The sequence below is a fragment of the Schistocerca piceifrons genome, chromosome 7 (assembly GCF_021461385.2).
Source record: "Schistocerca piceifrons isolate TAMUIC-IGC-003096 chromosome 7, iqSchPice1.1, whole genome shotgun sequence".
Classification (NCBI taxonomy): domain Eukaryota; kingdom Metazoa; phylum Arthropoda; class Insecta; order Orthoptera; family Acrididae; genus Schistocerca; species Schistocerca piceifrons.
Genome location: NC_060144.1, coordinates 525,970,334 through 525,987,207, shown reverse-complemented (window position 1 = coordinate 525,987,207; position 16,874 = coordinate 525,970,334). Strand labels below are relative to the sequence as shown.

Sequence of the window (16,874 nt, the reverse complement as noted above, 5' to 3'; positions counted from 1 at the left end):
ACGATATAACGGCAGTGCCGTAGTTACACAGACGCTTCTGCGCATGCGCGCACTCTGTTTTGCCAACATAAGAACTTTTTCGGCGCACGCGCGTCATTCAAATTTTGTATATTATTATTATTATTATTCGTTACAGTCAACTTTGGACTACGCTAAGCATCAGTCATTTCTTGTGCTTTTTCTTGCGTTCTTCCCAGTACTTCTTCATTTTTTCTGAGTGGGCTTCTTTACGTTCTTGCGACCAGGTTGTTCCCGTCTTCTTTGATTGCGTTCGGTCTTTGAATCCCTGTATTTTGTTGATGGCATTCCTATATTCCATTCTGTTGTAAACTGTCTCTGGTATAATGTTCATTTCTGCAATGTCTTCTTTTACTTCTTTCAGCCAGTTAATTTGTGTCTTTCTGCTTTCCATGTATTCCAGGATTTTCTTTGCCGTTCTTTCTGGTGCCATTCTTTTGACATGCCCATAGAAACTCAGTCTTCTCTTTTTAAAGGATGTTGTCAGTTTTTCAATTTTCTCGTATAACTCTTTATTGGATCGCAATTTATAATCTTGTCCACCCTTTTTAGGTCCTAAGATCTTTCTCAGTATTTTTCTCTCTTTTATTTCCAATTTCTCCAACAGACGTTTTCTGTTCAGTGGGATGCATTCAATCGCATACAAACTTTCTGGTTTTATTACCGCATTGTAGTGCCTGAGCTTGGCATTGATGGAGATCGACTTTTTATTGTATACATTTCGGCATAGCTGGTATGCCGTTTCCATCTTTATTGCTCTTTCCTGTAGTGAAACATTTGGTAACCCTGTCGGTGTAATCCATTCCCCTAGATACTTAAATTTATGAACTCTCTTAATTATTCCATATTTAGTTTGCAATGTCTGTGTTGGGTCTGTTTTGTCCTGTATCATCAGTTCTGTCTTTTCATACGATATTTGTAGACCTGTCTTCTCAGCGATCTCATGCAGCATTTCTATCTGAATCTTTGCTGTTTCGATGTCATTTTGTATATAATATACAGTATAATGTAAGTCATGTAAATAGTTGTAGATAACTTAGATTTTCTTGTGCCTTTAGGTGAATTGCTCGCCTGCAGGTGTGTCCTTTCGCCTCGCAATTCAGGGGGCAATATAAAGGCACATTTGCATGCCGTGCGTGAGTTTCCTCGGAAACGCGAAATCTTAATTAAATAATTAATCTGTGAGAAATAAATAAAGCCTATGGCACAGAACTGCAGCGCTGTGTCGCTGATAAAACAAAAACACAATTACGATACTCTTATGTTTGATTAAGGAGAGAGAGGTCTTGGATAAGTGGTGCTGGAAGCACGTATATTTTATTGACTGGCACACCGCCATATTTAATGTTATATAAGATCACTGCGAGTTGCAATCTTACTAGGCACTCGAATCTGTAAAGAATTTATATTTATGAAAGTAAGTAGAATTATTTAACTGTAGGCTTATTCGTTGAATATATCTGATTTAACTAACTGTGTAAACTTTTTATGTTTAGTAGACAGTCACCTCTGTACGACGTATTGACATGGTTGGCAAATTATTCTAATATTGAGATTTAGATTTGAGTCCGCACCTACCGCAGCAGTCTTTGGAAACGATTTAAATACGAAGTCCGATTATTTGAGTCTTATTTCACGGTCAACTACGAATAACATTACGTTTACGAAAAAGCCATTGTCAAGCGTCTGATACCGAATAATTAAACGTCCAAGTTACAGATACGCAAATATTAATTACAACCAATCACTATCATACAATAATACATAATTAATATTTTATTTTATTTTATTTTATTTATTTTATACACTCCCTTTCACATTCGTCAGACATCAGCAAAAACACACCGTGAGTGCGTTAGCGTCATTAGAATAAATTACTGGGGTTAGGAGTGGACCCTTATTCTATGGCAAAGGACATCGGTGTTTAACTGTAAAATTTGTTTAATTTTTCTATTGTTGTCAAAGAAGCACACGTAGATTGCGACATGACAATTTCAGGACAGTTGTCAAGGTAATGTATTACGTCCTGTTTAGCAGAAATAATACTGATCACAACGATATATGATTTAAATAGAAGGTTCTCTTCAAGATTTTTCTTACTTCTGGACAGTGGAGCCTTTGAAACGTCTCTGTGAAGTCGTTTCATAAGACGCTTGTCGAATTCGGTACATATTATTCATTTTACTACCTGATTTTAGCTCAATTTATACACTCTTCCAGAAAGAGTGGGAAACGCTGAGTTGGTCATCGTCTGCTGGGAGCAGACGATGTTGCTTCTCGTTTGAAGGAGAGCACAGGATGACCAACTTAGGTTTCCAATACCTGAACAGAGGTTTACCCATCTTAGTCGAAGGCTGTTTTCGCGTGTGAGGTTGGTGACAGAGGGCTACCCCTCTGGTAGCTTCCGCTGCACGGATAGCTAGGTAATCTCAAAAGAGAAAGGGGCACTCTTCAGTGAACGCTTGGTGAGCACGGATCGTAGCTCTTAAGGGAGGTTTCGGGTGATAGGAAGCAGGCTGAGTTAGGGCTTCGTTATGTTTAACTGTTGAAATACTTAAGAACTTCAGCTTGACTGAAGCATGTGAAGCGAGTTATTTTTCAGATTGTGCCATAATTATATTGCTTTAAATAGGCGATTTTTCGTTGTTTGAGTTAAAAAATGTGTAAGTTCCTTTTGTCTTTGTGTGTCGATTTTGTGCCACACGTTTGGTAATCAATGACCCTTCTGGTCCACCACGGTACCGCAATAGGCTTTATTTTAACAGTTTGCTTGTTTAATGAGCTATAATTTCGGCAAGAATATCTGTTCTTTCGTGCGCTTTCTACAAACAACAGTTTGATTCGGAATGCAACGCGTACTCTACTTCGGCCGTTTGCAAGCAGCAGATGCTGTTAGTATGTTAAATAATTATCGCACAACCTCGTGCATTGGCTAAACCTCTGTCCAGAGTAGTGCATGTGTAGAAACGTAATGAGAACCTCACTTAGATATTTTTATGGTATGAATGCAAAGGAGATGATAGTATCATTGTCTCCCACCCCCGTTTTCTGTGTTTCTTCTTTCTGGAGTTAAATTGTGCTCTGTTACATTCTCATGTAATTCTTACTTAAATATTTGTAGTCAGGCACGAGTTATGTGTAGTTAGGATGTACAACCAAATACTTACATACAATAAATAATATACGTGAAAGATAAATTCTGTGATGTTGATCTTACCCACTTACTCCGCGTCTCGACACTACTAAATTTTATTTCCAAACATTCACGTTTTTATTAGGTTCTGATACTTTATTATTAGTTTAATATAAGTATATACTATAATATTTTATCTTATTTAAATATAAGTTCACCTGTTTCTGAGGGGTGACTTTGTTCGATTATCTTCATCTACAGGACACTTTTTACTACTTGTACAAAGATATTTTGCTCCTTTTTCTTTTACGCTTCGTAAATCACATGTTGCAAAGATTAAGCTACTGGGTAGGAACAGTGATTAAGTGAGACTGGCCTTGAGGTTTTACTAAAATGTGGGAATGGTGAAATAATGTTTATCTTATGCGGAGAAGCATTCCAAATTTGTACCGCACTGTTTGTAATGGAACTTTTATATGCCTGCGTCCTTATTGATTGGACATGGTACTTTCCTTTTCGTGGACGATGGAGGAAATGTGCGTTTTAATAGATCTAACGTGGGAATTTTACGCGAGCCCGTTTAGTAAACAGTGTGATTTACAAACTAGAAACATCCCTCAACTGCCGCTGGAGTGCGTTGCGATCGCGTATACCACGTAGGGGTCCACGTACCGTATGCACAAGTCGCATCGTTCCTGAGCATTCAGCAGCACGTTGAACTTGGCACGGACATAGTTAACGTTCGACAGCCCGGTCCGTGTGCCGACTGCTTAACTATAGTCTACGGTAGCTTTTTACAGCTCTAGCTTTCGTCGATATACGCAGATGAAACGATGTAGTAGAGACTAACAATTTCTTTGTGTCTATGACGTAACTCGGCACGTCGTTTTAGGTCACGGAAGCACACTCTCCGGTGTTACATACTTTCCACGCAGCTGCGGTGGTGCCTCCGTGCTGCGAGGATCTGATCCACCTACACTACTGGCCATTAAAATTGCTACACCACGAAGATTACGCGCTACAGACGCGAAAATTAACCGACAGGAAGAAGATTCTGTGATATGCAAATTATTAGCTTTTGAGAGCATTCACACAAGTTTGGCGCCGGTGGCGACACCTACAACGTGCTGCCATTAGGAAAGTTCCCTACCGATTTCTCATACACAAACAGCAGTTGACCGGCGTTGCCTGGTGAAACGTTGTAGTGATGCCTCGTGTAAGGAGACGAAATGCGTACCATCACGTTTCCGACTTTGATAAAGGTCGGATTATAGCCTGTCCGGATTGCGGTTTATCGTATCCGACATTGCTGCTCGCGTTGGTCGAGGTCCAATGACTGTCAGCAGAATATGGAATCGGTGGGTTCAGGAGGGTAATACGGAACGCCGTGCTGGATCCCAACGGCCTCGTATCACTAGCAGTAGAGATGGCAGGCATCTTATCCACATTGCTGTAACGGATCGTGCAACCACGTCTCGATCCCTGAGTCAACAGATGGGGACGTTTGCAAGACAACAACCATCTGCACGAACAGTTCGACGACGTTTGCAACAGAATGGACTATCAGCACGGAGACCATGGCTGCGGTTACCCTTGACGCTGCATCACAGACAGGGGCGCGTGTGATGGTGTACTCAGCGACGAACCTGGGTGCACGAATGGGAAAACGTCATTTTTTCGTATGAATCCAGGTTCTGTTTACAGCATCATGATGTTCGCATCCGTGTCTGGCGACATCGCGATGAACGCACATTGGAAGCGTGTATTCGTTATCGCCGTAGTGGCGTACATCACCCGGCGTGATGGTATGGGGTGCCATTGGTTACACGTCTCGGTCACCTCTTGTTCGCATTGACGGCACATTGAACAGTGGACGTTACATTTCAGATGTGTTACCACCCGTGGCTCTACCCTTCATTCGATCCCTGCGAAACCTTACATTTCAGCAGCATAATGCACGACCGCATGTTGCAGGTCGTGTACGGGACTTTCTGGATACAGAAAATGTTCGAATGCTGCACTGGCCAGCACATTCTCCAGATCTCTCACCAACTGAAAACGTCCTGATTTCTCAGGATCTGTGCACCCAAACTGCGTGAAAATGTAAACGCATGTCAGTTCTAGTATAATATATTCGTGCAATGAATACCAGGTTATCATCGGAATTTCATCTTGGTGTAGCAATTTTAATGGCCAGTAGTGTATTTTTGGTCTGTTAAGATCGTACCCACATTACCTGTGACTTAGGTGTGTTGCATATCTAATGGGCGGTAACATAACGATCTCTATCTTTATGCATATCAGTGTCTTGCTACACTGTCTACGGTAGCTTTTTACAGCTTTTGCTTTCGTCGATATACGCAGATGAAACGATGTAGTAGAGACTAGCAATTTCTTTGTGTCTATGACGTAACTCGGCACGTCGTTTTAGGTCACGGAAGCACACTCTCCGGTGTTACATACTTTCCACGCAGCTGCGGTGGTGCTTCCGTGCTGCGAGGATCTGATCCACCTACTGTGGCGTCTATAAGTGGTCCTTCGTAAGCAATAAGTTTCCAGTTTTTGCGGCAGCGGCTGCAGCGGCGATGAAACAGCGAATAAAACGGCCGGGCGTACGAGCGATTACTTAGCGCCGGGCTGCGCTGCGCTGCGCGTTCAGCTGTGACGGCCGCCCATTACAGCCCCGCAGCGCCGGCCGCACTTTGCGGGCATATTTTACGCGGCCGGCGGAGCGTCTGCCGGCTGGCCGGCGGTTCTGCATGGCCGGCCGGTCGCCGCGTAAATCTGCCGGCTGCCGGCTGCCCAGGAAGTGGGCGCCGCGCGCTCCTCACGATGCGCGATTTACGGCGCAGACATGATCCGCGCGCCGCCGCCGCGGTATGCGCCCGCCGAGGTACACCCTGTCCCGATAGGATTTGTTACCCCGGCGTCCCTGCCGGCTGTCGTTTCGTGCAGGCAGGCACGCGAGGGCTGATAGCTGTCGTACGCACGCTGCTACTGACGCATTTCTGAATAACTGCACAAAAAGTACAGGTGTGTAGGTGACTGCAGTAATCCTGTATAACACATGTAATTCCCCGTGATAGGTATCCTGACACAGAACAACCAGAATGAAATTTTCACTCTGCAGCGGAGTGTGCGCTGATATGAAACTTCTTGGCAGATTAAAACTGTGTGCCGGACCGAGACTCGAACTCGGGACCGTTGCCTTTCGCGGGCAAGTGTTCTACCAACTGAGCTACCCGAGCACGAGGATATTACAGAGACATGGCTTAGCCGCAGCGTGGGGGATGTTTCCATAATGAGATTTTCACTCTGCAGCGGAGTGTGCGCTGATACGAAACTTCCTGGCACATTGAAACTGTGTACTGGACAGCAGGGGAGCTTCTGTGAAGTTTGGAAAGTAGGGGACGAGGCACTGGCAGAAGTAAAGCTGTGAGGAAGGGGCGTGGGTCGTGCGCGGGTAGCTCAGTTGGTAGAGCAGTTGCCCGCGAAAGGCAAAGGTCCCGAGTTCGAGTCTCGGTCCGGCACACAGTTTTAATCTGCCAGGAAGTTTCACAGAACAACCATTCTAAAGTCTCTCTATGTCCATATTTTCAGAGATGGTTGCGGTACTCGACTGCTCGATCTTTCTTTCATCTTTCACTGGTGCCATGTCCCGCACTGACGCAGGGTCGGCATTGTTAGGAACGGATATGGCAGGGTTAGGATGAGGGGGTGGCCAGATGCCCTTCCTGTGTGTGTGGTGTGTGTGGTTTGAGGTTTTCGGGCGCTAAACAGCGTGGTCATCAGCGCCCAAACGCATAGAAACAGGAACACATGCAGTGAAGGGACGAAGACGTACAGCGAACAAGGAGAACGGCTAAAAGACACAGACCTGACGCAGTTCCAAATCCTCACATACAGAGGCAAAACAAGAGGAGAAGAAACGCACTAAAAAAGGAAAGGAAACACAAGGAAAAGAGAACAGAAATCGAAGTGAAAGAAGTAGGTAATCGTGACTGGCGGACCTCTTACCTAAAGCCTGGGTGAGCCAGTCACCCAGCAGCACATTAAAATCCTCTCCCTAAAATCCGAGGCAACAAATTGGACAGGACACAAAACCGTAAGACCTTAACCACAGTCGTTGCGTCGTCTTGCAAAACAGAGGGCAAATCCGGTGGCAAGGAAACCACCGCCCTCTGGTCAGAGAATAAAGGACAGTCAAGTAAAATGTGGCGGACAGTTATCTGGACGCTACAAGCACTGCAGATTGGGGGGGGTCCTCCCGCCGGAGTAAAAAACCGTGCGTTAAGGGACTGTGCCCGATGCGGAGGCGAGTGAGGAGAACCTCATCCCGCCTGCATGACTGGTAGGACGTACGCCATGGCCGCGTGGTGGCCTTGACCAGACGCAGCTTATTTTCACCGACTGCCAGCCACTCCTCTTCCCATTGACGCATAACACGAAAACGCAAAAGGGAGGTAACAGCATGGAGGGGGACGGCACAGTCAACGACGTGAGGCAGGGAACATGCATCTTTGGCAGCGACATCCGCCAGTTCGTTTCTCCTAATACCCACGTGCCCCGGCACCCAGCAGAAAGAAACCTCCTTCCCTTGCCGTTGCAGGTGGAGTAGGGCATCATGGATGTTCTGGACGACCGTATCCGCTGGGTACAACTGTTGCATGGTCTGAAGGGCACTCAGGGAGTCAGAACAGATGAGAAACTTAAGACTGGGAACACATCTCATCTGCTCCAATCCCCGCAAGATCGCAAACAATTCGGCATCAAAGATGGTAAACGCTGCAGGAAGCCGTAACTTGACGACTCGATCAGGGAAAACAACAGCACAACCAACAGAGTCCCCCTGTTTAGAGCCATCCGTAAATACTGGTACATGCTCGGCATGCTGGTTTAAAATATCGTAAAATAAGGAGGTAAAAACAAACGCAGGAGTGCAGCTCCTCCGGTACTCTGACAAGTCTAAAAGGACGCTGGGCCTCTGGAGCAACCAGGGAGGCAAGCGGGTAAAACCCTGGAGTTGGGGTGCCACACGCTCCACATCAAGGGACTCAAGCAAATGCTTGGCACGAATCCCAAATGGTCTCGTTGCCCGTGGACGACTGGAAAAGAGACGTTCCATAGGCGGTCGGGTAACAGTTGGGTATGCAGGGGAGGTAGGACAGGCAAGGAATTGACACACTCGTCGCACCATGAGGAGTTTCCGCCGGATGGCGAGCGGCGGTTCCCCTGCCTCAGCACACAGGCTGGGGATGGGACTGCCGCCACCTCATACCCCCCAGGGCGGAATTAGTGCACCCCAGCTGTCTGCGTCGACTGTAATTCATGGAATAGTGCGAACGTGTTGAGATGTCGGCGAGTTGTGTAACTGAGACGGAACGTGGGGACCAGCCCGGCATTCACCTAGCGGGGTGTGGAAAACCGCCCAAAAACCACATCCAGGCTGGCCAGCTCACCGGCCCTCGTCGGCAATCCGCTGGGCGCATTCGATCCAAGGCCGGCGCGCCTACCTGGGTCCAGGAAGCAGCGCGTTAGCGCTCTCGGCTATTCTGGCGGGTTGGTACTCGACTGCTCGATACAGGGTGTCAATTAAACACCTTTCAGCCGTAAAGTTTCCAAATTTATTTTATTTGGCTACCACTTTCGGCTATTTATTACGCCATCTTCAGGCCCCTGACCGACGTGTAGGAAGATTTCACCTCGGTTATGGTGAAAACAGGGAAGCAGTACTGGTATTAGTAGAATTCTGCATGCTGTAGCGATACCTTTAACCGTCACCTACCGGCATCTGTCTGTCCCTTGACGTCCTTTTTATATGTCCGTACCATAAAAGTCGTTTTTCTACTACAAAATCTGTAAATGAATTTTTAACGTTCATTTTCTTCCTGATGACTTCATTTCTGATTCTTTCTTGCCTAGATATCCCTGCGGACCGCCTCCAAGAAGTCCATCTCCGTTATCATCAACCTTATTACTATTTGTGATTTAACTGTCCATACTTCTGATCCATAAGTCATAATGCTTCTGATAACTGCAGTGAAGATTTTTCTTTTTGTTACCTTTCGCCCCTTGAAACACCAATTTCTGTTCCAATAGTAAACTTCCCAGCACTTATTCTTGGGCGGCCGGAGTGGTCGAATGGTTCTAGGTGCTTCAGTCTGGAATCGCGTGACCGCTACGGTCGCAGGTTCGAATCCTGCCTCAGGCATGGATGTGTGTGATATCCTTAGGTTAGTTAGGTTTGGGTAGTTCTAAGTTCGAGGGGACTGATGACCTCAGATGTTAAGTCCCATAGTGCTCAGAGCCATTTGAACCATTTTTTAACTTATTCTTGAATTAGTTTCCTTGTTTCGTTTTCCATCTTGTGTGATATTATAGGGTGGGAGCTTGAATGAAAGTTAATTTCTTACCTTACACGAGATTTTATACGCCGTAACAAGTAGACGGATATGTCACGGGACACACTTCGGTGATAGTGGGCAGATTTGCTAAACAGTACAGTATCTAATGCAAGGGGATGACACTCGATTTGACGGTATTAACACACCCAACCCAAATCCTGCATGTCAATGAGCAAAAGGTGGAAAAAAAGCTGCTGGAAGAAACGGTTTAGTTTGAGTTGCTCCGTCACCGACCGCGTACAACGAAAGGCTTCTAACGGAGGTTGGTGACCCGCTCCGAGAGAGACAACGAACGCGCCGGGAGATACATCGAGGGGAGCAGGTAGCGGCCCAGTGCTGCCTGCAACGGAGAAAGTCTTTAGAAAACTGCGTTGCGGAATTTGCAGACGGCTACAAACAGACCAGATACACAGTCGATCATGTAAAAGGTCCGTGATGAACTCGTAATATACGCTTGTAACTTTTAGGCGCCAGGAGCGGACACAAAATGTCCGAATGGCTGAAATAAACTCGGAAGGAGTAAAACTGGCGATATTTCGACGCCTTCGCGATTGGCAGGGGTAGTTTCCATAAGAGGAAAGGAATGCTCCCATTGGTCTGATAAAGCAGTGATGGGAAGCATGAAAGGACACAGGTGGGGGACAGTTTGCTACGAAAGACACAACACCGAAGACTTCGGTGACTCTCCTCTGAACCAGCCTCAAGTATAGAGCAGGTGCATCACGCTCTGTACGACAACAAAAGAGGAATTTCTGTGTGAACACTGCGTTCACTTTCGCTGACATTCAGCTAGAAATTAGCTGAAGAGTCGTTGAGTTCCGATAGCGGAGGATCGAAACAGCAACGTAGGTAATTGTTCTTGCGAGATCTGAGAGAGCACTGAAGTGTACACGCTGCTCCATCTATGCACGTGTATATCGCCATATTTTCCAGATCAGGGCTAATTGCATGTTTTCTCGCCTAACGAGAAACATCGGACAGTTTCAGCTGATAAAGTCAGTAAAGATTTTGATTAGCATTTTATAGGATATTCAGAGGGCGAGAATAGCCACGCAGCCGACAGTACGTGGCAGCTAAAGGTAAACGCCGCTGGTAGAGGCGTAAAATTGTTGGTTTGCCAGCTTGCGTCTACTGTGAAAATGAGCAACCTTGAGTAATCTTCTGCTCATCTTGTCACAGAAACTAACCATCCTCCGTAGACTTGATTGTCATCCTAAATAATACCGAACTTAGAATCGGAATCGGATAATTTGTCGTAATATTGACCAACACAGACAAGGTGTAACGTATTACTATCTTTACGACGTCTCTCGTCGAGCCATATACGTTATCTCGCGTTTCTAGCTGCTTCTCTCACAAAAATAATGCTAAAAATTCAGAAATTCAGGGTCGCCACCAGCCCAAGCCTTCCTAAACATTTAGAGAAAAACGGAGCTGGAAAATTATTAGATTAATTACTTTAATAATTTAGTTACAAGTATGCCAGATAAATAGCACTCCATGTCGTACATGATGCAACTTCATTAATTCAGGATTGGAAATAAAATTCAGTTTGGAAATAAAATTTAGTAGTGTCGAGACGCGAACCACAGCCCCAAACAACTCAATACAAGACAGTGACGCTACTAGGGTAGTGGCAGCCTCGGTGCCATTTTAATATCAAATTGATATGCAAATTAATTAAATTGATCAATTAATCCCCCACCCCCCACCCCACACCCCGCCGACGACGCCGACCCCCACCCCCTGGATGATGTCACATGTTTTCCCAGCTGCACATATGCCCCAGGGACCTCCTCCCCCCTTCCACCCTGCCACCAACCTACTCTATTGGCAGATATTTTGAATTTTGGCGGGAATTTCTAATTTTGACGGTAATTTCTTTGTCCTAGGGCTGTGCTGACATCCCACCCCACCGCACCACACACCCCGACCTGTGAATTGGTGGGAAAATGACTCAGCCTGTGCCGGGTAGGATGTATGTATGTCTTCATTTAAACAGTCTTTATTTAAACAATTTGAGGTAGTGCCTCCATCTGGTTTGTTCACCATGGGGGACCAGAGTCCAACCGAACTAATACACAGCACTACCACCAGAGGTCACCATCATCCCTCCTCCGACATAATACAAGATGACAGTCTGGAGGGGAGAAATGGCGGCAAAAGGACGCAGCCTGTTCTCGGCTTCTGGAGAGTGGAGGGAGTGAACTTTATTGATTTTTGGAACAGTTTATATAGGGACAGATTTCACGTAGTTTATTTATTATGCTGATACAAAACACCCTGACGTGCTTGAGGTTGCAGTAAATAGTCTACTGACCTGCAAACTACTCGTGAATAATGCAGTACACTGATGTGCAGAGAGGAAAACAACTTGTAAATTACCGAAATAATGCAGTACACAGCATAGAGACATGCAAACTACTCATAGATCACCAAAGTAATGCATGTGTAACGATATGCAAACATGCTCACAACGCTTAACCACCCGAAAATAATGCAGTGCTCAAACACTCAGTGCACATAAAAAAAGACAAAGTATCAGCGATTCGAACTCTGGTCCTCCAGGGCGGAAAGCCCAAGCGCTCTTCCCTAACACAATTAAACCACCAGAGGCACTTGGAATTGACGGGAAATTAAAAATGGCGGTGCTCCTCGATTGAAAGCCCAAGTGCACCCCCAACAATGGAAACTGTCCAGATGCAGGAGAGGAAGGTTAGGTTAGGGTACTTTATTTATTTTGGTCGGGAAGATGAAACAAATATCGATCCTAATTATTTAATTAACCACATACATCAGTCCTAATTACACAACTATATGAATAGCGCTGCACAAAGACAGCATAAAATCGCAATGCAGCGCACCATACAACTGTTGTTATCCTGCCGGGAAAATACCTCGCAATTCCACTCGAAACCAGCGACGGGAAAACCCAAACTCTACCCTACACTCACAAGCTGGTGGGAAAAAACCTGGGGTATAAGGTACTATCTTTATTCTTTTTTGTGGGAAATACGTTCAACTGACTACATGCTGGTGCTGGACAGAGAGGAGTTTAAAAAGTGCATTACCTGCAAGCATACAGTATTTATCATTGATTGGCATCAGAGTTCGCTACAAACGCCTACTAAAAATTGCCCTACAGCCCAGGTAATTGAAGCCAATACATGCTATCCCAGCTGATGGAAAAAATGCGTCACAGTTCTAATTAAACTTCGAATCTGTCATGGAGAACCGGCACTCATATTGAACAGGTCATAATGCAGCACATGTACTGGGGAAAATCGTCGCCCTAAAAGACTGCAGAGGAGGCGGTAGTCGAACTTGCGTTCTCCTTGATGTACAATCTCAAACTACCGAATTTCGGGTTCCTCTCCCCTCTCTGCCACCAACCACCTACAGGATGGATGGACAGGTGGAGAAAGCCACTCCACCAGCAGCCTCGTGGCACGAGCTGACAGCTGTCCGCCTTCAGGCGATGGTCCTTCGCCAGCACAAAAACAGATATAGTTAACTGTAGGTGATAAAAGAACAGCTGTCCCAAATGCATCTTGGTTGTCTAAAGTATAGTGACACAGCTACCCCTAATGGTTGGAGGTTCGCTTGCGGCAATTAGCTGTCACAGGCTAGACAGGTCCTCAACGCCTGCAATAGGCCTCTCGTTCTGGGATGGAAAACATTTTTGTTTATCGTCACGTAGGATGCTAGAGATGGGACCGAGGGAAAGCTATGGTCTCGTAGGAAACTCGTCCACCGTTCTGTGCTAGACTATTAAAACATCAACTCGACTGCTGTAATAAAGCAACTATTAAAAACAGAAAAAAACATTCATGATGATAATAAATGTCTTCGTTCATGAAAATAGACGAACTCCATTAAAAATCGGTATATCTTTTTATGTTCGACTGCACTCACATCTCATTATTTAGTGATATCCAGCAAAGTGCACCACCACCAATCACAAATGATCAGCAGAGACATGCCCACCCTGCGTAAAATCAAGGAAAGGAAAACGTCTACTATTTTGATTTGAAAACTACCGATCACGGCAGAATGTCCTCGTTATTTCGAAATTAAATTGATCATGAGAGTCTCTTCGCATGGCGAGCAATTTTTTTTTTTTCCTGCAGTCGGATTACACTCACCAGGTAAGTCAAATGGGAAATTCAACAGTTCTACAAATAAAAGTATGTAACACCGAGAAAATCCTAAGTTCAGTTTAATGGCAATCGACTATATATGACACTAGAAGCATTATGAAAATCAAAATTAACTTTGGAACATGTAAAATGCAAAGTGCAGAATACAGAATTACATCATTGCACTAAAGTGACTGCCTTTCATGACAACAAAATCACCTTATTCACAAGTTCAGCTAGAGCAACAGCTTCATCACAGGTGTAAAAAAGATCGACAAGAGTATGTGCAAGAATATTACAGCAAGGAATCGTCATTTAAGGCGGTAATTGATATTAAGAGAAATTGATACGCAGCGTAATGATGTATTCACTGAAATGTTTTAAAAGACTTCATGACGTTGAAAATGTTTAACTGAAATTATTATGTATATTGACGAGGCGGGTAGCGAATAAATCACATCCGAAGACGATAGTCAAGTGTTCAATCCGGCAAAGTAAACATTGTAGTTTTGAAGGTATCCTAGACGTAACAAATTGTTAAATAAATTAGAACGGCACGTGCTTCTATTTGGCAATATGTCAATTTATAAAAAATAATATGTACTATTTCTGGAACATAATTTGTCACTAAGTCCTGATGTAATTTCAGAATTTCTATAACAGCCTCAGTTTTCATGGAACAGAAGTTTCTCTAATTTCTTAAAGCAGCCTCTGTGTTGTATAATTCTGTTAAACTGAGATGCTTTAGCAACAAGACTTCCAAGAGTGAAACAGTAAAGAAATCTATCAGGAGATGAAGGAATCAAAGAAATGAGTAACATAGGAGTAAAGAAAAGTAAAGAATTTTACTTAAAAATATTTCCAATTGCCTGTAATTCTTTGTCTCAGGAACGGGACTCTGTAAGGACTAGAAGTAGTTGGGCATCACTCCGATTCTCTATTTACGGTGTTGATGTTAAGCTTACAGGATTATGTGGTCATCGTAGCATCAAAGCTATCTGGTTTGCACATTTGTCGGTGATTTCACTGATAAGTTTACCATGTTAATAGTTTTAATTGTTGATATGATTCGATATGTCAGTCATTCTGTTGAAGAACGTATTCTGTTCGAACTGTAACGACTTACTCTGTTATTGTACCCAATGGTTGTTTGATGAGTATCGATAGAACAAATGTAACTTTGTTTTCAGACCATGTACTCATTTTTAGAAAAGTCTCAGTGACAACCTTGCGAAGAACCTACTATGAGTGTTTCAATTTTTCCAGGAGCATTTATAATGTGTTGTCTACCCTGCTCCACATAAAAACAGTAGCTGACCGTCCCGTCCCTTTGGTAGATAACATCCTCGCTGTTCCTTTGGCTGTACTAGCGTGTCAGTAGTTTTGTTACGATAAGTGATAATAGGTAAGCTACTTGAACTGCAGTAACTTCAGCTGCCCTCACGTGTCTGCCTTTTCAGATAAGCATAGATCATGATGTGTTGTCTACCGAACATCCACTCTCTTCTACCACCCCCAACAGCCAGAACACATAATGTGGCGCCAGGCTGTCGAGCAGTGCACGTGGAGGGTTGTGGCTAGGGCGCGCATCATACAGTTATATATTGTACAAACTGTACATTATGAAACAAATTTAATAATTTCTTAACATGGTGTATCTTCACTTACGTGAAAAATAATGCTTTGTTCTCTACTTCACCCACTTATGGGGAATTTTTTTTATTTCTGAAGTACGCCATGTTCTTCCTCATTCTTCAAGCTATCTCTCTATGCTTCATTGAATTCGGTTCAGCAGTTTGTAAGTGAAAACGTAACGGAATTACTTTCGCCTTTATAATATTAGTATGGGAATGTGGATTAAACACGCAGAATACAAGTTTGGTTGCGTGGCCATCCTCCGCAGCAAGTACAGAAATACTCGGAAATAAAGCCGCCTTTTCCTGCTGCCACTTAATTTATTTTTCCCAGGCGCGTTTCGCTTTTCTCTTGTTCTAAGGCGTCATCAGTGGGATCTATGACGATACAGGTTTTTTTTTTATTTTCAGATTATCAAACAGTTCACGCCGTGACATTTTATTTAAAAAGTAATTACTAACGATTTGCTGTGGTCTGTGTTTCCAGTCATCTGGTTTGGAGGTCGCACTATCGCTATACTCCCGACAGACCACATGAGAGGAAACGCAGACCACATCAAATCGTTAGTAATTGAGTGTCAGGAGGAACAGGCGGTTTTATTTACAAAACAAGTAATGGTGAATGCAGTATAAGCATTTTAATTACATTGAATCGTATTCCGTAGAACAATTCAACCATAAATAATTTTGAAAAGTGTCATATAGTTCAAAAGTCATAGAGTAAATGGGTTTTTAAGAGTAAATAATTTTCCCTAATCCGCGTACTATTCTTCAAATCGATAAATATCTTCTATTACACACTATTCCGTTTACAGCCTGCACCACGCCAGTAACGAACAGCCCTTAGTGTCTCGCCATCACAGTTTTTTTTTATCTTAAATATCTTTGTGAGTATTGCCCTTTTGGCATTTTTATTATTTTATAAATGACATGTAAGTACCGCCAGTCTTTCATGATAATTCCGTGCTTATAATTTGTATCATACGTTTGTAATCATAATTCTTTGACCATGCTGTAGACCATTCTTTGGTTTAAATTCTGAGGAAGACACTTCTAGCAGTGTTGAAACCCGGTTAATTCGTTAAAAATTAGTGACCCAGGGCTGTTTTCTTTTAATTGTAACTATTCACGGTTTTGTTTTTCAATTAGACACTTTCCAAAGTAACCTGTTTTCTTTCCCAAAGTTCACATTAAATTTCATCGAAATCGGTTAAGCTCTTTAGCGGTAAAAAATGTAAGAGACAGAGCTACTTTCACCTTTGTACTATTAGGATGGATAATATCGCTCACAGTCGTCGGCGTCAATGAAACCTCCACCTGGAGTTGCTGTCGTTATCGGTACCCTGCTACTCATACCAGCCTCCAGCTTTTACATAAATGTTAGCAGACGTCTGTTACTGGCGATGTAGATTACTCTGAAGCTAAACGATCTCTGACGATAATAAACACCTGTACTCAGTAAGGCCGGCTCTGTAGTACGCAACCGTCACCGCAGATGGGTGAAATACTTTACAAGACAGGGTGTCGGCTAGTCATTAGTACAGCA

At 43.9% G+C, this 16,874-nt stretch overlaps 1 non-coding gene across 1 annotated transcript; it reads left to right on the top strand.

Moving 5' to 3' along the window:
- The first annotated feature begins 6,607 nt into the window (after positions 1-6,607).
- Trnas-cga lies at positions 6,608-6,682 on the top strand. The gene has a single exon. It is a non-coding gene; the product is annotated as a tRNA-Ser (tRNA).
- The last annotated feature ends 10,192 nt before the right edge of the window (positions 6,683-16,874 follow it).